The sequence below is a fragment of the Rhinolophus hipposideros genome (genome assembly GCF_964194185.1).
Source record: "Rhinolophus hipposideros genome assembly, chromosome: 7".
NCBI lineage: Eukaryota > Metazoa > Chordata > Mammalia > Chiroptera > Rhinolophidae > Rhinolophus > Rhinolophus hipposideros.
Window position 1 is genome coordinate 85,739,051 of NC_138053.1, and position 22,749 is coordinate 85,761,799.

The 22,749-nt window shown below is 35.6% G+C and overlaps 1 protein-coding gene across 5 annotated transcripts in view; it reads left to right on the plus strand.

Annotated features, from left to right (window-relative positions):
• The first annotated feature begins 1,153 nt into the window (after window positions 1-1,153).
• Window positions 1,154-22,749, plus strand: part of CDH12 (cadherin 12) — an 880,529-nt gene continuing 858,933 nt past the window's right edge. For 4 of the 5 annotated variants that reach the window (XM_081053550.1, XM_081053549.1, XM_081053551.1 and 1 more), the window contains exon 1: window positions 1,154-2,177. The gene's annotated coding sequence lies outside the window, so the exon portion shown is untranslated. Of the gene's footprint in view, window positions 2,178-4,610; window positions 4,715-22,749 lie in introns of those variants that run through there. The other variant, XM_081053552.1, reaches the window with a different exon arrangement.

The window sequence follows — 22,749 nt, forward strand, 5'->3', positions numbered from 1 at the left end:
CCTTTCTTTCACAAAAGCCAGATGAGTACTCCTTGCCAGTGAACGCCCTGAGTAAAATTTTATTGGGTACATGAGTGAGTGACAATAAGGTAAGCATTCCCTTTTCTATAGTGACACAGCATACAACACTGTACATATTACACTCTTCTATGCCTCCATCACATGATGGACATGTGAAAAAATTGTTTTGTTAGTAAAGTGTGCCCAAGCTGTTTCAACTTGTCACGACACACAAAGCTTGGCTACACCAAATGCATCAACCCATTTGTATTACTTCAGTGGAACAGAAAGATTGCAGGAAGACACATTAATTTTATTCTTTATTCAACAGTGACATTGAAAAGACATTCTTATTTGTGCAGTTGTTCAAGCTACCAAGTTTATATATATATACATATATATATATATGTATGTATACATATATATCTACATAGAGATGTTTAACATACTTAGATTAAATGCTCATCCCAAATAATTGCTGCATTCTTGACACATAAGTGATAAAGTGACTTAGATTCTTGGAGAGAAAAATAAATGATTCCTGATGAAGTTGTTTAACTAAATTTTTATTCAATACATCAACGGTGAAATTGCTGGAGGTCACTGAGAGGACACGACCACTAGTGGACCAGAGCAGCATGCGCAAAATCAGAGGCTCCTCACCCTTGCTGTGTGCTTGGACAGTGCATTCTGCCCACACGCCTCATCTTGGGAGCCATTTTCAAGAAAGCAGCAGTGAGGTGTTGCTGACACCATCAGGACTGTGTAGTGACGGAACACAAGTGTGATCCCTATTTAAACTCTTAAAATGTGGTGGGCAGGTGCAGAGATTCCCAAATTAGCCGTGTTTGTTGTAAATTCCATGGATGATTAAACCTGCTGTCTACCCATCTGGAGAGTTGCCTCTTAAGTGTCCCCTTGCCCTCCATATATGGGACCAGTTTCTAATTTCTCCCAGGGGAACTTTGAAGGTTGTGAATCAACAGTTACATAAAGAAAGATCATCGTGGATGAAGCACACATTGTGGTTTGTGATTTTGGAGGTAATGGTATTATTGTCAATAGAATCACTCTATTATAAAATTAACAATAGCTATAATGTTCTATAAAGTTGCAAGTAATCACTAACAAATTCCCGCACTAAGAGAAATTAATGTTAATACAAAACTCTCACAATATATACCCAAATTAAATGAATAAGATTAATTTAATATAGTCTGTACACTATTTGGTTCCTCACCTAATCTGGATCAAGGTCAGTCAGCATAGAAACAGGTAAATGAATTAGCAGAAAGTGCTTGGATAAGGTTATTATTACCAATTAGCAGTTGATTCCTGTTCGGATAACGTTTAGAAAGTGAGACAACTTCCAGGTAAAATTGACTGTTTTCTTTTTTCCTGTTCCACAAAATAAAACAATCAAGCTACTCCGTGGAGTGAGGCCTAGACTCCAAGCCTCTGCTTCCCATCTGATGATTCTCTGATTTTTCAAGTCCTCACGAATTTCAACACCAAAGCCTCCGCTGAAAAGGAACCCAGATGCTCTCAGTTTATCAGTAGAACCTTCTTCACCTTCTACTATAGGTATGGAGTTCTTCCACCCATTCCAAGCGTGATACCATGAACGCTAGGGGGAAAACAAGAACAAACAAGACCCATCTCAAAGATGGGAGTCTACGACTTTTCACAACTCCGTGATGTGTCACAGGCACGCTGTGTTTTGTTTTGAGGGCGGGGAGACGACTGGAGGGACTCCTGGGCCCCCATTGGCTGGCCGCTCGCCGCTGCAGTTGCGCTCCAGCAGCTCCGAGAGCAGCTCCGAGAGCATTATTGACCTGAAGGGTAAATGTGCAGGGAGCCACGGAGAGGGGTCCAGGCGGTTCTGAGAAGACAGGCAGCCTCTTCCAGGAAGAAAGTGGTGTCTGCTGGCTGCCCAGCGGGGAGAACCTTCTGCGAATGATAAGGGACAACATGCAAGACAGTGTGTTGCTACAGTGATTTAAAAGAGAGGGGGCAGAAAAAAAAAACAAAAAAAACCGGAGAGAGCGCGCGAGAGAGAACGAGAGAGAAGGGTCTCACCTTCAGTGCAAGGCTGGGTTGTTGGATCCTGCTGCTGCTGCTGCTGCTGCTGCTGCTGCTGCTGCTGCTGCTCCCGCCGCTGCCGCCTGTGCCATCAGGTAAGGAAGGCTTCTTTATGTGATTGGGATTGCACCGTGTGTGATCGCTGCAGGGTACACGCACCGAAATTCATACATGATTGATAAAGTGTTTCCTGGCGTAGTCAGAAGCGGAATGAGGCTGCATACGGATCTGGCATCTGAATTAGGAACCAGTGCGTGGTTTTGCTTTGGGAAACTTCCGTTAAGTTCTAACTAAACAAGTCTCTAGTTCAGAGCGAGAGGGTAAATTAAAAGGGGAGGGAAAGAAAGGCTTTAATCACCAATGCAGCTTCCTTAGCATGGCTAGATTTTCAAATGAAAGTAATTAGGCGTGCTTGGGGTCCAACTAGTTATTTTATAAATGGCTTTAGTGATATCCATTTTTAGGACATAACATGTAGTGCTCTATTTTCAAACGGCTTCTGTAAATACCTGTCTCTGCTGATTTTTGTTAAAATGCAAGACCCTCAGCCTCTTCTCCGCTGCTTTTTATTAAGACATGTACGTTTTAAAACTTCACTCTTCATGAAAAAAAACACAACTGGTAAACAATTTAAATGCTTTAATAGCTAGTCTTTCAGTATACAGCGCTCTGAGTTTCCTACCACAAAACTAATTTGGGACAAGTGGAAGAGACACAGATTACCAGAGTTGCTGTGGGTTATACCATATGAATTTCAAAATTATCTTAAGAGTGTTAATCATTCTGTGGCATATTTAAAAAGTAAGAAATGTGTGCAATATAGAACATAGTAACAAGTCATTTTTCAAAGAGACTTTCAGCATGTTATGTCTTCTTCTTTTAAAACGTTGTTTATTTCTATATCGGAATCAGTGACTTCAGAACCTCTGTAGTTCAGGGAGCTTAATGTATCTCATAGATGTATTTCTCTTGTCTTTTGTGGAGAAGGGACTGACATACTTTTCAGCAGATTCTGTGACCATTTCATGAGTCTCAATTTATCACCAGGTATTTTGAGGCTCATTCAAAAACTGCTCAGCTAGAAAATTACCTTACATACAGACTGTAGGGGGGGAAAATTAAATAGAGTAGGTTCTGAAAATGCGTTTACAGTTTTAAATTACACTATACATAACCAAAACATAAAAATCCAACCATGCCAAGGAGGTTTTAGTTTACTTAATCTTTTCAGCACACCTGATTAGTTTCAAGATTTATAAAATAGTATCCAGACACACAGCTGTCCAGAAATATTGAACCTCATCATTCACTAGCATCATTTATTCATTAAAATACTATCTTAAATGATTTGAGAATCATTTTACTTCATATGTTTTTGTTATTATTTCTAGAAAGGAATTTAACCGAATTGGTTTGTATTATAAATATTTCCATGATTTCAGTAGAATGTCTCTTCAGAATTGAGAGGCAGATAATTACTCTTCCTAAGCCATCAGCAGGTGATTGACAAATTGTTTTGGAAAGCTTAAGAGCATAACTACGAACAAAGTAGGAGCTTCCTGCTTAACTAATTTAACTAAAGGGCACATCAGCATGTTCAATAACAAGATCTAGTGATTGTTCCTCCACCTGCTACAGAAACTATTGGAATGAAAACAGGTTTCACATTAACTTCAAAATCAAATTCCAAGATATATTTCCCCCTTACAGTATTAATAGCTCTTACTGTGAAGGCTAACTTCCAAGTTTAATCCTACCAGTGTTAAGCCTCAGTCCCATAAAGAAGAAAAAAAGAAAATCTCATTTTGTTTTCTATTGTTCTCAGCAAATCTCCAGTTGCTGGATTCTTAACTTCTACTGTTGTGTACCATTTTCAAGCAGTAGAGGGAAGTTTTCAAGCCAAGAATCCTGTTTTCCTACTGGACCTCGTTCATTCCGCTGATCTGCTAAGTGATGTGATCATTTTAGATAATTCTCACAAAAAAAGAGAGCTGAATTATGATGGGAGAGAGCATGTCATTTGCTCCCTGTGTGGGGTGATACATACCATGTTCTTATCACAGGAAAAAATAGTGCTTACATAGTTTATGGAAAAAGAAATCCCTGTAATGCTTCACCTGACATTCTTACACCTCAATATGACTGCACCTATCCTTTAAGGATAGAGCACAAAACTGATTTCCTTAGATTGAGCATCTTTTGCATCTGGTATTTTGGCAGAATGTATTTAATGTAATCGTCTGTGATATTGGATGAAATCAATCATGCATCATTGAGGAGTTGATAAGAATATGTCACTTCTACCTTTTAAAAATGCACTGTGATTCACATCAAATCACTCTGGCTAATGAAATAGAACTGGAAATCATCCGCTTAAACTGTTCTTACATCAACTGTGAACTATTACTGTGTTTTCACTCCTATGCTGTTTAGACATCATACCATTAAATCTATCTAAAAATGATGGTAGGGAGATGCATAGGCAGATTGTTCTCTTCAGAAGTGAGACAAGTTTTCATGTAAAATTATCAAATCTAAGGACCTCTGTACAAAAATGACCTACTAGTAGACTCTGTTGTAAATGTCTTCAGACTTTCAGAGGAAAAGTGCGATTACAGATGTCTTATTTAAGGTAAGATATTTTTTTTAGTCTTTTAACAAATTATAGCTGTTTTTAAAGTAATTATGTCCTGCATTACCATGTCACTGTTACTACATCAATAAATATTTTGCTTAGGTGGCTCCAATTCATAATTTTATTTACATTAAACTGTAGGTGGACATTATTTCACCTTTCCTATTTAACAAATATTGATTTTGATTTTTATGAATAGGCTCAATTTATATCAAGAAAAATAAAATACATGCAATCATTCAAGGAATAAAAATTTATGATTTTTACTGGGAACTTACCATTACCTTTACTAATACATGATAATGAACAAGTTGCACTCTTATAGATTTTAAAAGCATTTTAATTTTTGTCTTTGAGGCAATAGCATTTTTTTCTGAATTACTATGCTAAAAGGGTGATACATCATCACCAAACTTCGAGAAAAAATATTTTATGTGCATGCATGCTTGTGTGAATTTGAATAATGTGCCTGTGTTGAATATCAATAGTGGTTTCTCAGTAATTTTAAAGCATCACATAATAACTAATGATATGGAGTATGTAAAATTTTTGGAAAAGACTAAGATAAAGTTATAACTATTGAAAAATCGAATAACAGATGAACATCATATAATGTTATTCTATCTTTTGTGAGATCATGGATAAATATACTAAGAATTCATTTATTCAGTTATTAATTAACAATTTAATAAGCATCTGTTAAGCTATTGAAAACATGGCCCATGTTTACTATTTTTATAAATTTAGCTTCATTCAGGTTTGTATCACTCTATCATATTGCAGTTCATGGTTCTAAGGGATAAATTAAATCTTCAGTATGCTTTAGTCATCTTTTTCACTAAAGGGTTATGATTTTCTTTCATAACATTTGCTCTGTGAATATCTAAGTCATTATGCTATAAAATGGATTTATATTACCTTGAATATAAGGGATGTGTCAAGAAAATGTAAACTTATTTATAAAATATGCATATATATATATATATATATATATATATATGAAGATTCATGTGAGAGAAGGTGAGGTTTTAATTTGTGCACTGATACTCATTAGAGAAATTCAGGACTTACATATAAACTCCTACATCAATATATTCAAGTGGCTGCATGATGATACTTAGTTCCGAGTACAAAAGAAGTACTTAAACATTAGGACATAGGTTACGAATATAGACTTACCCACAAAGTAGGACTTTAATTACAAACATGATTGATTACACCTTAAGTATGCCATATAATCAATGGGTTCTCGAATGCCTATTTGTTGGAAAATTATTATAACATAGAAAACACGTGTCTGTCCATACAAAGATGAGAGTCCTAATTCATTGTCTGCATTATGATGTGGGAAAATCAAAACTTGGGAGTCAGACAATGGTTTGAATACAAAGGCTGAGAATTATTCTATGGGCATTTTGGGACAAATTACTTAACTTTTTGGTCCTTGGTTTCTTCTTTTGATTTAGTATAATATTACCCTATAGAGAGCACTCACTGATGGTCAGTCTTTCTCCTTTCTCATTTCATGACTATAGCAAGCTAGATTTACAGAGATTAAATGCAGCCAGAGCTGGCTGACTGGGTTAGATGAAACATGGGTTGGTCAGGATTTGTTATGTGCTGGAATTTACTTGTCATGTCAGGGTGAAAGTGGTCCTCAGGTCACTTATCAAAAAAAACAAAAAAAAACAAAAAAAAACAAGAAATTACTTTTGGCAAGAATGTTTTCAATAGACAGAAAAAGACATTTCTAAAAAAAAAAAAAGGACATTTCTGATAGTTTTAAGAATCAGTGAAGTTTAGATTATGATGCAACTTTCACCACCACATTTCAAAAGATTTAGAGTCAAGTAAAGAGGATAATAGGATGGAGCTAGAGAGCTAGTATAGAGTCCATGGAAGTTTGTGGGATTTTCTTTTTCTTTTCTTTTCTTTTTCTTTCTTTCTTTCTTTTTTTTTTTTTTTTTTTTTTTTTTTTTTAAGACTTGAGCATGTGAATAAAAGAGATGGAAATCATTAGAAAGTGAAAGGAAACTTAATGATAATAAAGATCTTAAAGTGTTGAAGGAGGTCATCAAGAGGGTTTGACTGCTGGTTGACCCTCGAGCAGGTCCTGTGCAATTGAAGGTTCCTCTCCCCTCCCCCTGTCCTTGGAATGTATGTTTCTTTCACCATTCCCACACTAGAAGCTGTTTCAAGTACACAGCCTTGAGGGAGTAATGCATTGTAGAGACCATTTAGACTGCATATGTGACTGAACCCCATTAAGGCCTTTCTGTAAACTTTTAAAATCTGGGTGGATGTCAATATCTACTCATTTGCAGCTGCCCAAGACAGGTTGGAGTGGCCTGCCTCTTTCTTCGTTCTCTCCTTGCCTTCTGTGGACAGTGGCCAGTTTCAGATTTTACTAGGGTAGCTCCTGAGTTTGCTGACCAACAAAGATAAGATGAAAATTTATCCAGGGCAGAGGTGGAAGATACAATTAAGAGGTGTCATTATTTTTAATAATGCAAGTGCAATAGTCAAAAGCCAAATATCAAATAATCTTAGCTGACATTGCAACATTTACTAAAATATCTTAAATGCCAAAAAGATTGTTAGAAAATAATCAACCAAAATGTGATGTTAGTTAATTTATTCAAAGTAATACTTTAATGTATAATTGAAAGAGATCCAAATGCCTGAAAATTGTTGAGAATTAGAGGAAATTAATATTAATGGACTCTGTCCATGAAAAAAAAATGCTGGGGTGCTATCATTAGCAATAAATGTTATGATTCAATTAAAACTATCTCTGAGGAGAGAACAGGGGACTATTTGAAGTAACAAGCAAATCTCAATATATCCAAAATATACTCCTACAACTTTATGAGTCAATATTTATTTCCATGAAATTGAGCCATTATTCTAAGGGTTGATTTCTGGCAGACTTAAAAACAAGGCTTTTATTTATTATTAACAGTAGGATAGTGAGTAAAAATTAAAAAAAAAAAAAGTAAGCTCTTGGTAAAGTTTTATGTTATATGTATTTACTTAGGCAAGAATGGGAAGCCCCAAATAATTTTCTGAAGTAGAGGATGGTCACTGGTGAGACATAAAGTTATCTTAATCAGTGTCCAATATCTGTGCTAAATTGCCTACTAGAAAAAGGTCACTATTATAAAATCATAAGATCCTAGAATAGAAAGAAGTCCAATATGAACTAGAATGGGAATTGTTGCAACCAGAATTAGAGTTGAGTGAAATAATGTAACATGCACAGCACATTCCTATAAATACTAAATACACATAATATAAATTTTAACAGCAGTATTAAAAAGATATTAGTCCAAAATACACTAAAATCTCAGTATTTCACATGTTTATTTAACAATGGATTTTATATGCTTATGATTATATAACACCAGTGGTGAGAAAAACATGGGTATAGATGAAAATATATGGTGTGTGATCTGCCCCCTTCCTGTAGTTTACCCATACTCCAAATAGCAATATTGTCAAACACGTGTTACTTTTTAAAAATAAAAATTTCAGTCAAAATACACAATCACACTACAAAAGCACAGGCCCATATCATAGGGTTTTGTGTGGGTTGCATGTGTAGAATCGTTTTGGAGGGGAATTTGGTAATATCCATCAAAATTCAAAATCCAGCAATTTCAACATTGGGTTATTTTCTGCAGAAACATGTTTTTTCTTGTGCTTGTCAGTATCTTCTGGTTTTATTCTTCTCTCACTGACTGCTGATTCTCATTCTCCTTTGCTGAGCTCTCTGAGTTTAGATCTATAAATAGAAACAGGGTATCCTGGGACCCCTTCCTAGTCCCTACTCACCTCTCAATCTAGAAGTTTCTGAAGAGGTATTCCCGTTCAGTACCAGGGGATTAAATGCCATCTGAATCTCTCTTTCCAAACCTGTACCTTTGTCTCCGATCCCTGAGCTGAACATCAGACTCCAATATTAGAATGCTTCCTTAGTGTCTCCACTTGCACACCTGTATTAGTCTGCCCAAGTTGCTAGAACAAGACTGAGTGGCTCGAACCACATATTTATTTTCTCAGAATTCTGGAGGTGGGAAATCCAAGATGTAGGTGCCAGCTGACGTGGCTCCTGGGGAGAACGTTCTTCCTGGCTTGTCATCAATTGTTTTTTTTTCCCTGTGTGGTCATACGCCTTCCTCTTGGTACTCATGCACAGAGGGAGACTGAGTGAGCTCTCTGCTGTCTCTTCTCATAAGAGCACAGATGTCCTCATAAGAGCCCCATCCTCATGACCTCATCTAACATGATTACCTTCTAAAGACCCCATCTCCAAATGCCTTCACATTTAGTATAAGTACTTCAACATACGTGGCCTCTGAATTTTGGCACCATTCAGTTCATAGCAAGATGTAATAATCATTTTAAACACCATTTGGTCGGAACCACGCTCTTGGTTTCTGCCCTTCCTCCCCACAACCTAAATATCATTTTCCTAATCTTTTGTATTCAGTAAATTATGTAATCGTTTAACTTCTTAAAAATTTAGAACAAGCTCTGAGGCCTTACTTTCTTCCCTTCTCCCCACAATCAGTATTGAATCTATTGGCTTCGTGGCTTTATTGTCTAAATACATCTTTAATCCAATCACTTCTCACCACCATAGGTACCTTTGATCCAACCACTATTGTTAGTCTACAAACTGGTCTTTCTTCTACTTTTATCTACCCCTCCCCCAGTTCATTGCATTTCATCCAGATGCAGATCTTCCAGTACTTTTCATGGTTTGAAGTCAGTATCTGGACTAATCCGTACATTTTTTTTCTCAATATGCCAAGTTTGTTCCTGCCACAGGGACTTAACACTCACTCACCTCCCCCCGGTACTTCTTGGTTTAAATATTATTAATTCAGAGCTATATTTTCTAACTACTGTATGTAGTTAGAAAAGGATGTGAGTAGCACATCCTTGCCCAGAAGAATTATCTTGACCTTTGTCCATGTTTCATTTTCTCCTAATGCAACCTGCTTTAGCTCATGTGACGCTGCATTATATTGTCTGTCTTCCAACATACACTGCATACACTGGGGTATAGCAGTCCTCGACTGCTCGACGAGTGTTTGTTTGGTGAATGAATAAATGAATGAATGAAAGAATGGAATGGGCATGTACTCTCTTAAATATACAGATGCATGTAAAAGGAGTTTGAACAATTTACATGATATGTTAAGAACAGTTATCTTTAGGGAGGAGTGTAAGACATACTCGTGAATTATATGACTTTTTATGGTAATATACTCATGCATATAACTTGGCCCTAAATGTAATAATCATTAATTAGTCATGCCATTTATATTAGTATTTGGTACTGAAACAGTATTCTCCTGTTAAAATAATTAAGGGAATACAAAGAATACAATGTGTCAGCCTACAAAAAAATGGAATTAAAGTTAAGACAGAATAATTTAGATGAGTGCTAGTTACCTGTTAAACTCAAAATTCAGTACTATCTCACCACGTATAATGTCCCAATTTCCTCATGGTCGACAATTAAAATAAGCCTCTCAGGATACACTGAAAAGGGGGAAGAAGGTCTTTAAAGATTTGTCTTAATTGGCTCTGAGAATCAGTTTTGTTATCTGAAGAGAACAGAAGAGAATCACTATTAACACCTGGACTCCTTTCTGTGCAATGTCCAGAGCTCCTAAAGTAACAATTAAATGGCTTAATCTTAAAAACCCTCCAAGGTTTAATTCAGTAGCTCTCTTCAGAGGGGCATTGCTAATTCTTCCTGAATTGCTGTTGCTGCTAACTGCACTGCCTTAATTTGAACAGTATTCAAAATTCCACTCTCTAATGGAGTTAATTGCATTATGAAAGTCAGTGTAGAGTGGAAACTTATTTCCTCTGGTTCAGTATTTCTCTACAGAGTCTTTTCCTTTCAACTTGACACATATGCACATTTATGCAGAATAATGTCACAAATGCAGTGTGCCATGTTTAAACCAAGTTTCAAAGAATATTCTTTAAAATATTTATATACACACTAAAGCAGCTTAGCTATCCAAAGTGCCTGCAATTTTATAACTGCTCAGGCTGTTTGATCTAATAGACTCCAAGTCCTTGGGACACTAACAGATCTCTGAGCTTTTAAACAGGCTATGACCTATTCATTTGGAGGGCTTACTTCAATAAAGCGACGGCTCACTTAGGTTAATGATGGATCATGGCGCTGTTTGATTTGCAGTGAGCTAAGTTGGCCATTATCCCCTAACATTCATGGGAGTCATGTTATCCCATCCAAATAATGAGTCAGGCCCCTTCCCTTTTTCCTGTAGATTTCCAAGTCATTACAAGACATCTTAGTGGACAAGTTCATTAAGCTTGATGCCTGATAACTGCATGAAAATAATTATTTTTCCAAGAATATGAAATTTCAGCTAAGGGTAAATTTCCTCATGAGAATACCTGCTGCTTATGTTCATCTGGGTATCTTAAAGAACAGAAAGGCAGACTGACTCTCTTTTTCTTGATGAAAGATAGAAAATCCATTGACACTTTTGCATAATTCAGCACACTCAAAATTATATTTCAATTTAACATCTGCCCTTATTCCTTTATGCATTTAGACAGAAACCACACACAAACATGCACACACACAGCCAAGACCGGTGAACACTGAATCAGTCCACAATTTTGAACAATGTTACATCAGTTATAGATGTCGTATCAAGAAGACAAAAATCTATTTTATGATTCCAATGTGGTGATTACTTCCTTTACGTACTTCCTTTACATGTTTTGTTTTCTCATTAAATCTATAGTCCCTTTAGAGGCATATGTCTGTGCTAAGAAATCTTGAAAATTAAGGACAATACACTGGAAATACATTTTAAATGCTTTTCAAAGCATTTTTGTGATACCGTCACATTTCATGTGTATTGCCATGGGTGTGCATGCACACACACACACACACACACACACACATTAACAGCAAATTCTTCAGTAGTATCCCTAAGCTAGCTAAACGTTTCTGATACAGGGCAATAAACACTTTTGGCATTAATCCTTCCTAAAAATGAAATACTTCTACACTATAGAGAAAGCTATGAAATATGAATGACTAGAGTTAAACAACTTCATTTATTCTTCCTTAGTGATTTACAGTGTAGAGGTGACAACCATGAGGGAGGTGAAGAATGGTGAATTTTTCTGTGTTCAATGCTAATTTTACAGCACTACAGAAAAAGAGAGCATTGTGCCATATTCTGAATCTCTAAGTGAATTTATTTAAAGATGGTCCATTAGTCCATGTCACCATGGAAAACTGGTAAATTATGAATGTTTTTACAATAGACTTGAGAAAAAAAATCCCCGGTATTGTGGATTCAGAGAGAATTACCCCAAATAATTATTATATTTTGCTTCCCAGTCACAAAGCTGTGATTAATAACTTTAACACAGAGCCAACATATTTTCATTAATGGTTACTTAACCAATTTTTGTAAATGCATTTACTCTTCCATTCTTTAATGCCAAAGAAAGTTTCAAATGGCATGAAAGTAAGGAGATAACTTTAAGCTGAAAAGGTAGAGCCAAAACTCTCTGTATAAAAGTAAACAAAGCATGTACCTGTCTTTCTCTGATAGAAATTAAAGGAAAGTAACAATAGATACAAAATGTAGGAAAGCATTTCCTTACTTTTCCTTTGGCTTGTTACTAAGAGATTTTATCATGACAGAAATCAGTTTGAATATTTTTGATGACTAATTACAAAACTATCAAGAGCTCTTATAGTCTTGATTCCTTATCCTGTATTTATCTTAAAAGATTTCCAACTTTATCTCTGGCCCCATGCTAAAAAATCCAGGTAGTTTAACACTTTCCAATTTATTATGGACTTTCATCTTTAGTTCGAGGCAAACTTGTCCCTTACTACTGAAGAAATATTTTGCCTTATTCCTGACTTACCATGTACATTGACTGCAAAGTCAATGGCTCATTGGTTAATACTTGTATTCCAGGTGATTTACTTTACTGTAGTTCTGGTCTCTGACTATTCTCAGCTTCCCTAATGGCCAATGGCATTTCAGTATTCCCTTTTGAAAAACTCTTATGGGCCATGTCTTTTATGGACATCCTGATTGGATCGTACAGCTCCCCCCTACCACCTGAGCTCTACAACCTACCTTTTATATCTAGGTTCACAGAGTCAACAGAAAGTTCATTTTTCCCTTATGTTGCTTACAGCGTTTTCTTAGCGGCCTTTGTACATGTAATAATGTTAGCCATCTGCCATTTAAAATACTTTTGTGATCCATTTCAGGTGACATGTTTACATTTTAAAAGAAGTCATCTGGAGGAAATGTTTAATCTGTGTAATGACTAACAGAGTTTGGAATTCCATTACAGTTCCATGGATGCTATTTACAGGATCTTCTTCTTTTCTTTTTTTTCCTTTTCAAATATAACCTGTTTTCATTAGTTGTCATCTGATGCATTTTGTCACCTACATGATGATTATTTTTCTTGTTTAAGTATATTTTCATATTTTATTAAAAGTATAATGCATGCTTATGGCAAAGAAAATCCATTATTATTGAATGTGTTAAACTGAAATCTTCATATCCCTTCCTATTTACTTGTTTTCCCACTTCCCAGAGGTATCTGCTCACACCAGCAGTTTCCTATGTATTCTTCCAGAAACTTTCCTCCAACTAACAAATGCATGTGACTGTAGAAGACTATTCTCTGTCTTCAATTTATTTTAAAAAATATTTTATCCAGTTAATTTCTTTCTCCTTAACACATTTTTTTTTCTACTTGGATTCTCAGATGTGTACACAGCTTTGGTTTTACTTTTACCTCACTAGCAATCTCGTCTCAGGTTTATTTGCTGGTTTCTTGTTTTCTTGTCTTAATATTGAAGCAGCTTTGTTTTTTCCCCCCTTTCTGTTTACACCCACAGATTTAATGATGTAATACAAGTTTATAGTTTTAAACACCATATGTTGAAAACTCCCAAATATATATATCCAGCTCAGATTTTCCCAAATCTAATCTCCTATACCCAACTTCTTTCTTGGCATGTGACACACTTGAATACCTAATAGATACCTGAAATTCACATGTCCAAAATGAACTCTTGGTCATCCCTCAGAAATATATTCTATTTTCAGATTTTACCATGTCTGTTCATAAATTCCATCATTTTAATGACTCAAGCAAATATTCTCCAACTCTCTTACATCCTCTATATCTCTCACACTGCAGATTAAATCTGCCAGGAAACCCTGTTGGCTCTGCTTCCAAAATATATGTCGAATCTTACCACATCTCAGCATTTTCACTGTTTTTCCCATGAGTCTAGTAGTAATAGTTGCTTACCTGGATTACTGCATTAGCCTCCCAACTCGTCTACTTTCTTCTAGCCCCACAGAAATTACCCTCACCGGCAGGGATCATTCTTGGAAAACATGTTAGATTATGGAACCTCCCTTTTCAAAACCAACAAATGGGTCCTCATTTACATCTGAAGAAATGCTGAGGGTCTGTATGATCTGTGCCCCCTCATTTTATTTCTAATCTATTCCCCTTCACACTCATTCTGCTCTCATAACTTCTTGCTTCTCCTAGAACTTAAGGAAGCTTACTCCCAAGCTGTGCTAGCCATTCTCTCTGACTAGAATACTGTTTACCAAACACTTAATTGGCTAGCTGCCTTCAAGTATCTTTGTTCAAGTTCTCCCTTGTCTATGAGGTCTGTCCTCAACACTGTATTTAATAGGGCAAATTGCACAAAAATCCCACAGGCAATGCAATCCCCTTTATCCTGTTTTACATTTCTTTTTCCATATTATGCTTATTATTTATTTCTACTTCTTCTTCCTGGGATGTAAATGCTTGGAGAACAAGGATCTTTACATCTTGTGTGCTGATAGATCTCAGAAGATAAGACTAATACCTAGTACACAGTACACATTTGCTATACATTTGTAAATTATCTGTATATTAGATATAAGTATACACACACACACACACACATACACACACACACATTACTCCAGATTTCTTATATGAATTTTGTGTGTTATAAGCACACATCAGCATACATTAACATGAAAACACACATACACTTTTTTAAAGGAAAAAGATTCAAATCATCTTATATATTTTTTTTATGATGATAGAAATGTAGTTGCATTTTAGGACTGAACCGAAATGTCTACAGTGCTTATTTTGTTCTGGTTTGTGTGTGACTGTAATTTTGTGGTTTCAATTGCACTTGATGAATTTAAATCAGAGTTCTAACCTGATTGTTTTTGAAAATCCATCTCAATGATAGTCGGGAACAAACAAGGTAAAACTTACTTCTACCTGCTGCTTTTTTTTTGCATCTAGTATTCATATACTTTACAGTTTATATTCTTAAGTGTCTGGCCATTTACAAATCAAGGCGAAAGAGTGGAAGTGCATGTATGTGAGATCATATGTGCAAACAAGTGTCTACTTAGGTGTCTATGTGTTTGTTAGTAAGGTTAATTACAGTAAATTGAAATTTGTAAGTTCCCAGCGGTGTAAGTCATTTGAAGTATAAACTAGAAATAGAAACATAAACATATACGTATGCACATTCAGATAAAGGTAAAGATGGGGAGAAAGTGAGAGATAGAGAGAAGGACATTTTAGATGATGTTTACAAAGTATAAGCATTATGTTCATTTATAAGAATTGAAAATCACTTCTATGTATGTTATTTCTAACAGTTCTAAAGGCTAGGAAGTCCAAAATCAAGGTGCTAGCAGATTCAGTGTCTAGTAAGGGCTACACCTGATTCTTCTTGCTGCCCTCACATGGTGGAAGGGGAGAGAGAGATCTCTGGGATCTCCTTTATAAGAGCACTAATCCTATTCTTGCAGACTCTACTTTCATGACATGTTCACCCCCCAAAGGGCCTCCTTCTGAATGCCATCACATGGGGTTTAGGACTGCAACATATGGATTTTGAAGGACACAAGTGTTCAGTCTACAGCACCACCATTAATGAAAGGTGTTGTTACTGTTGTTTCATTATTGATAAAATTAACTGTGGAATCAGTGTATTAATTAGGCTTCAGTCATAGAAGCAGAGCCGACTTCTAAATTTCATGAGAACAGGGATTCATATTTAGAATGAATTTACCCAGCTGAGGGTGAGCTGGGGAATTGACAGTCTGGAAGGAGCCAAGTGAGGATCACAGGGAAGAAGCCTGTAGCCATTCTGACAGCAGCATTTGGGGGAGGTGGAATAGCCAAGGCTGGAGAGGATATGTGGGAATCCAAACATGCATGGCCACCATGGTGGTGGGTTATGGTGGGATTCTCATGCACAAGTCTACAGGAACCTCTTGCCTTAGCTGAGCAGTTGCCTCTGTCCATCTGGAGCCAACAAAATAGGGGTGGGTGGACCCGAGTCGGCTGTGCATCATTGTGGCCAGCAATCATGAGTGAGCAAATGGAGGAATGCAGCAGAGCAGGGACCAGCTCTGGGTATGTCCATCACATATCTGTCCACAATGGTCTTTCAGAATAATGGTTGCTACTTCACCTCTGTCTTCCAAATTGTACTTCCAGTCAATTCTCATCAGCAACCATCTGGAAGGGTAACCTATGAAACATATTCCCAGCTTCACTAAGCTGATAGAGCGTGATGTAGCAGGTCTATTCCTCATTACTCTGGCATCCCAAAACATCTTTAAACTATGTTTAACTTCCACATAAAGGAAATAGCAAAATTAGGCTTCCAACTAACATAATACACCTATGGTGCAATATCTAAGTGTGGTATCCATATAAATTATATTTAATGTTTATTAGTTTATTATATTGAATCATCCTGTTTTTACTCTGTGGTCTAGGATACATTAAGCAATAATGAAAAGTGATATGTAATAAAATGTTCAACATTACAATTTATGCATATTGTACATGGAAACATATGAGATGTGATCTTTCACTTCTCTCTTCATAATAAAAGACGTATTTTTACATGACTAAAATGTCAACAACCTATTGGTGTTCTCACATATTTATGTGTAATCCAAAATCTTTATCTGACATATGGCAGCAGTCTGGAAAGCCTAATAATATCCTTGCAATTTTGAAATTTTTTCCTCGTGTATTTGGGATTATTTTATATTGAATCTGATGCCCCAAGATCATATTTTTTCATTTAGTAAACATGTATTTAACGATCTAATATATGTCAGACTCTGTTCTATGCATTGTGTATATAGCAATGTAAACAACAACTTGTTTGTATGGTACTTTATACACATTCTTCTTAGCCTTTAATCCATGTATAACATTAAATAACTCGGAGCTCAAGAAGTTCAAATAAGGATCTTAAGAAAATTAATTAGAGCAGCAGTTCTGGATTTGTCACCATTTTGAAGTTCCCATGAAAAGGCTGGAATTAGTCGTGGTGTGCATTGTGGGGGTAACATGTTAGTTATATGGTTACTCATAGTTTCTAGAACATCTGGAATTGTGTCAGTTTTATAGCAGAGAACCAGGAAGTTTGTATACTATGTCTTTGAATAATCACCTGAGCCTAAAATAAACTCTCACAATTGTTTTTGTATACATAGCTTTCTTTTTTAAAATTTTAAAAATTTATGTATAATTGACTTGTAACATTGAATTCATTTTAGGAGTACAACATAATGACTTGATATATGTATATATTATGAAATGATCACCACATTTAGTTTAGTTACCATTCATCACCGCACATAATTATAATTTTTCCTTTGATGAAAACTTTTAAGAATTACTCTCTTAGTAACTTTCAAACATATAGTACAATATTATTATCTGTAGTCACCATGCTGTACATTAGATCCCCAGGATTTATTTATCTTAAACTCGAGGTTTGTACATTTTGACTGTTTTTGTACATTCCACCCACCCTCCCACCCCACTGCCTCAGGCAACCACCAATCTGTTCTCTGTATCAACGAGTCTTTTTTTGATTGTTTGTTTGCTTGTTTTTTAAGATTCCACACATAGATCATATCATACAGTATTTGACTTTCTCTGTCTGACTTATTTCACTTAGCATAATGCCCTCAAGATCCATCAATGCTGCTGTAAATGGCACAATTTCCTTCTTTTTATGGCTGAATAATATTTCATTGTGTATATATATATATACTGCATTTCCTCTATCCAATCGTGTTGATGGACATTTTGGTTGCTTCCATGTTTTGGCTATTAACAATGCTGCAGTGCCCATGGGGGTGCAGATATGTTTTCTAGTTAGTGTTTTCCTTTTATTTGGATAAATATCCAGAGATGGAATTGCTGGATCAGGAGGTAGTTCTATTTTCAATTTTTTGAGGAACCTTCATACTATTTTCCATAGTGACTGCATCAATTCACAGTCCCATCAACAGTGCACAGGGTTCCTCTTTCTCTACATCCTCTCCAGCACTTGCTATTTGTTGAGGTTTTTTTGTTTTTCTTCTTTTTCTTTTTTCTTTTTATGATAGCCATTCTGACAGATGTGAGCTGATATCTCATTGTGATTTGAGTTTGCATTTCCCTGATGATTAGTGACATTGAACATCTTTTCATGTGTCAGTTGCCCATCTGCATGCCCTCTTTGGAGAAATGTCTATTCGGGACCTCTGCCTATTTTTCAATCATATTTTTTTGTGTATGTTAAGTTGGAAAAGTTCCTTATATATTTTGGATATTTACCCCTTATGAGATGTATCATTGACAGACATCTTCTTCCATCCAGTATGTCATCTTTTCATTTTGTTGATGGCTTTGATTTGCATCTTCCTGGTGATTAGTGATACTGAGCTGTTGAGTACCTTTTCGTGTACCTGTTGGCTATTTGTATGATCCTATGCAGTGGTGTTTTACAGTTAATTCACTTGAATCAAATTGTTTCCATTCTATAGGGAGGGTTTGGTAAAAGAAAAAACAAAAAAAAAAAAACACCTATGGAGGTATAAGGCTTTTTCCTGCCTAACTCATGTAATGGGTTTCTTTAGATAAAACATCTTTTCCTGGTCTAATTATTCTTGCTACATTTGAACTTTTCTGTTACACAAAGCATTGTTCTGTACCTTCTTTTGAAGGAAAGAATAATATACTTCCTATGCAAACATTGCTACAGCTCACCCCTTCTTGCTGAGAATAAAGACACCTGTTTTAAAGATTGTACAGTAAGTCCTCACTTAACCACATCTATAGGTTCTTGGAAACTGCAAGCAGGCAAAATGACATACTATAAATCAATTTCCCCATAGGCTAATTGATAAAAACAAGAGTTAAGTCCCTATGGCATATTTTTGATCCCCAAAACAACAACAAACTTCTAAATAAAGATCCAAAACACTAATATTAAACAGTAATGAGTTTACATACATTTAAAAGAGATGAATGAAAATAAGTAAGGTCATTATTTTCCAATCTAGTTATTCCAGTTCAGGGTCTCAGTTGGCCTGAGTATTTCCTGGCAACTCAGGGGACAAGGTGGGACCCTTCTATCTCAGGGCCATGCACACTCACGCACACTCACACCCACTCAGATTGGTAAAAGTTAGACATGCTGATTCACCTCATGTGCCCATCTTTGGGACGTGGGAGGAAACTTCAGAAAACCCAGGCAAATATGGGAGAACGTGCAAACTCCTCACAGACAGTGGCTGGAATCAACTTCTTTTTCTTTTTTTCCTTATCATCATCATTATAACAAAACAAATTTGAATGAAATGATTGTGTTCAAGGACCTACTGTAGTTTAGGTGGCGTTAGGTGGCCTTTAGACTTAGTTTACCAAATAAAACTTGACCGACGATAACTGTCGCTTTTCTATAAAAGTTGATTTCTGCTTTTTTTCCTCTTTAATCCTCCTTCCACTGCCATGTCACCCAGCAATTAGGGAAGCATGTCCTGATTTAAAAGTGAACTAATAAGCCTTTTCAGTGAGACAGCTGCACTAGAAATGTTCCCAGATCTACAGATGGCTTTGTATGAGTGAGAAATAAGTAAATATAGAGGAAAGGAAGGTGGGGCTATAGTTTGTTAGTGGAAGATTCTATAGTAAGTACAAGGACAACCCCTTTGTCAGAAATTGGTTATTGGTGAAATGATGTCTTGGAAAATGGTTAGATTCACAGAGATTATGACAACTAATGACTCATCACAGAATAAGCCGATCACCTTATTAGTAACATTATTCTCCTTGATCTAGACCTAATTCAAAGAACAAAGGAATGTTTAGTTATATTTTCACTCATAACAGTGGAGGCATCGTCCAATAATATTTAACTCCCCAAGTAAGTAGTACAATGAATTTGAAATATTAATGTACTTTTAATGTTGTTTCCCATCCGTGATTGTTCATTTAGGACATGCTAGCTCTTAATAATTTATAAATCTATTAATCACTTGATTGTTTTACATTACCAGAATATTTTCCCCACTCAAGGACTAGATGATATAACAGGCCTGAGAGTTTTGGTCCTGAAAAAGCAAAAATTAAGTATATTTCCTGTGAATAGAGTATAGATAGGGATATAAGAATGGTAATGATATGATAATTAGATTCGCATTGTTCCTCTAAAAGAATTGTACATTTTAACAGAGGACTAACAAATTCTTACAGGAGAAAGCTTCGAAATCCCTTTCCATCGCACTCTTTTGCTAAGTAGAAATGCAAATTTCATAATGAGATTGTGCAGCTCTTTATTTTATTAGCACATTAAATGTTTTTTCATTTGCTGATGTTAAGCTTATATGCCATAGAGTCATTCTTTCCTTTATCTCTCCCTCCCTCCCTCCTTCCTTGCCTTCCATCTTTCTCCCTCCCTCCTGTTCTTAATTCTGGATTTTTCTTTTGAAATAAAGTGTTCTGAGACCTCCATGACCAGAATAATTGTTTTTCCTATCATAATATTATCATCCCAGTTAAACTTGATTTCTTTAAGACATTTCTCCACACAAGGAACAATACTATCTTTCAAGGAGTGTGATGTCTTCATATCTTATTTAAAACCCCACCTAATTTTTAAATTTCCCTTGAAATCATTTGTCCCCATTTATCTTCATTGTTTCAGCATATCTCTTGTTCTTATTTACAGATCTACTCTATTGTTTTACTCACATAACTTAATAAACTGTGTTTTGTTTTTTTCTTACACAATTATTCCTTATTTATTAAGAACCCAGTATTTTCCAGTCACTCATTCTACATTGCAAATAAAATGATGAACATGGTGGACATATTTCATCCATTATAACACTCTTCCCTTCCCTAGTATATGGGGAATGGCTCATTCTTTATATATGTAAAAAACGTACTACTGGTATATAAATGTATCATTTAGAATACTTGCTAGTAAAATCTGATACATGGTTGAAAATAATTGTATTTCCTTACTGTATCCATAACATATTGTAATAAATTAATTAGCCTCCAGAATATTTGATCTACTATGCAATTTCTACAAAATGAATATTACCTCCTTTATCGAGGGCCATGTTGAACTAACTTATCATGGCTTTGTATTGAAAGGGCATAAGATCAGAAAAGGAAGCTTTAAAACTACACCTGTTTTTAAAACATGATGAAAGAGTACATAGTTTTTGTAATAAATGTGCTCGTTACAATGCACATACTTAATTACTACATATCTAGGAGAGCTCTACTTGGCAACATGTTTGTTAGTTTCCAGGTCAAATTAATTAAGTACTTGCATTTTCTCGGTAAACATCCTATCATTTTTTTCCCCTGATCTTCCTTGTAGTTATTATAAATTAGTCATTTATTTTATTTTCCCATTGTGCTCTGTGAAAATCAGCATTCTGGCTTTCAAACGTAGAGAACCTGAAAAATGCCATTTATGTCTGTTTCCCTCTTCCCTAACTGGCACAGTAGAAATGATATCGCTGTTGACCACTGACCTATTCCAAAACATAAGGAAGTTTAAATAATGAATGAAGAATTTCACAATTAAAAATGCAATAGACACAGCAAAAATACTTTGTGTTCAGTACTTGAAGGTCAAGGATTGTCAACTAAAGTATCCGTATCCGAGAGTCATGCTGCCCAACACATCTCATGAAAAAACATTGAGTATAGAGTTAATGGAGAGTCATATCCTTTGGGTCAAAACAAAACCAAAGAGGATGAGTGTGTGTCTTATATGGAGAGGTTGTTTTCAGTGTAACTTTACTTTCTGATGCCTTTATTTGATTTATGAAAATAACCAGGTATTACAGCATTGACTATTTGGTCAATAAAAAAGTAATTTTTCGATGGAATTTCAGTGCACCATAATATGTCTTGATTTAATCAAATGATCATTGAAACATTATGTATTATAACTATTACCAAGAAAAAGAAACAAATCTTGGCAAGTGTATGTCCCTGAAAGATTGAATCATTCCTACAGAGAGCATTTTAATTCCTTAAACATTTTATATAATTAAACCTGGGATCCTCTCATCTACTATTCCTGTGTTTCCTGGAATAACACTATTTCCACATATGTACCAAATCTGACTTTTGCAAGTTCTTGATAATTAAGTGAAACTATTTTGCTATGCAATTTATAGTTAGGTATTGATGATCAATTGTTTAACACGGAGAGGATTTATCATTGTTAATTGTGATATAACTTTCACATCACCCATTTTGCATAGTTTGCATTTTGAACCTGTTCTATGATCTCACCCATCTGTGGCATGCAGGGCTTTTCACTGAGTCTCAACTATGTGGCAAGCTCTGTGCTCTGGTCTGAAGAAATTATGGTGTATGCAATTTTATCATTTTTTTTGTCTGCACTCCTCTTTAGTTAGTGTTCCACAGGCCCAGTACATTGTGACACTGTCAGGAACATAGAAAATACTCTGGATCTTGTTACATTGATTCTATTAGCTACAGTCCTTGACTTGGTGATGTATTATATCTTGATTCTAACTAAAGTGAAAAGTACAGTCCAAAACACTAGCTATCTAGTTGGCGAATCATTAAAAAGTAGTTCATCCAGATTA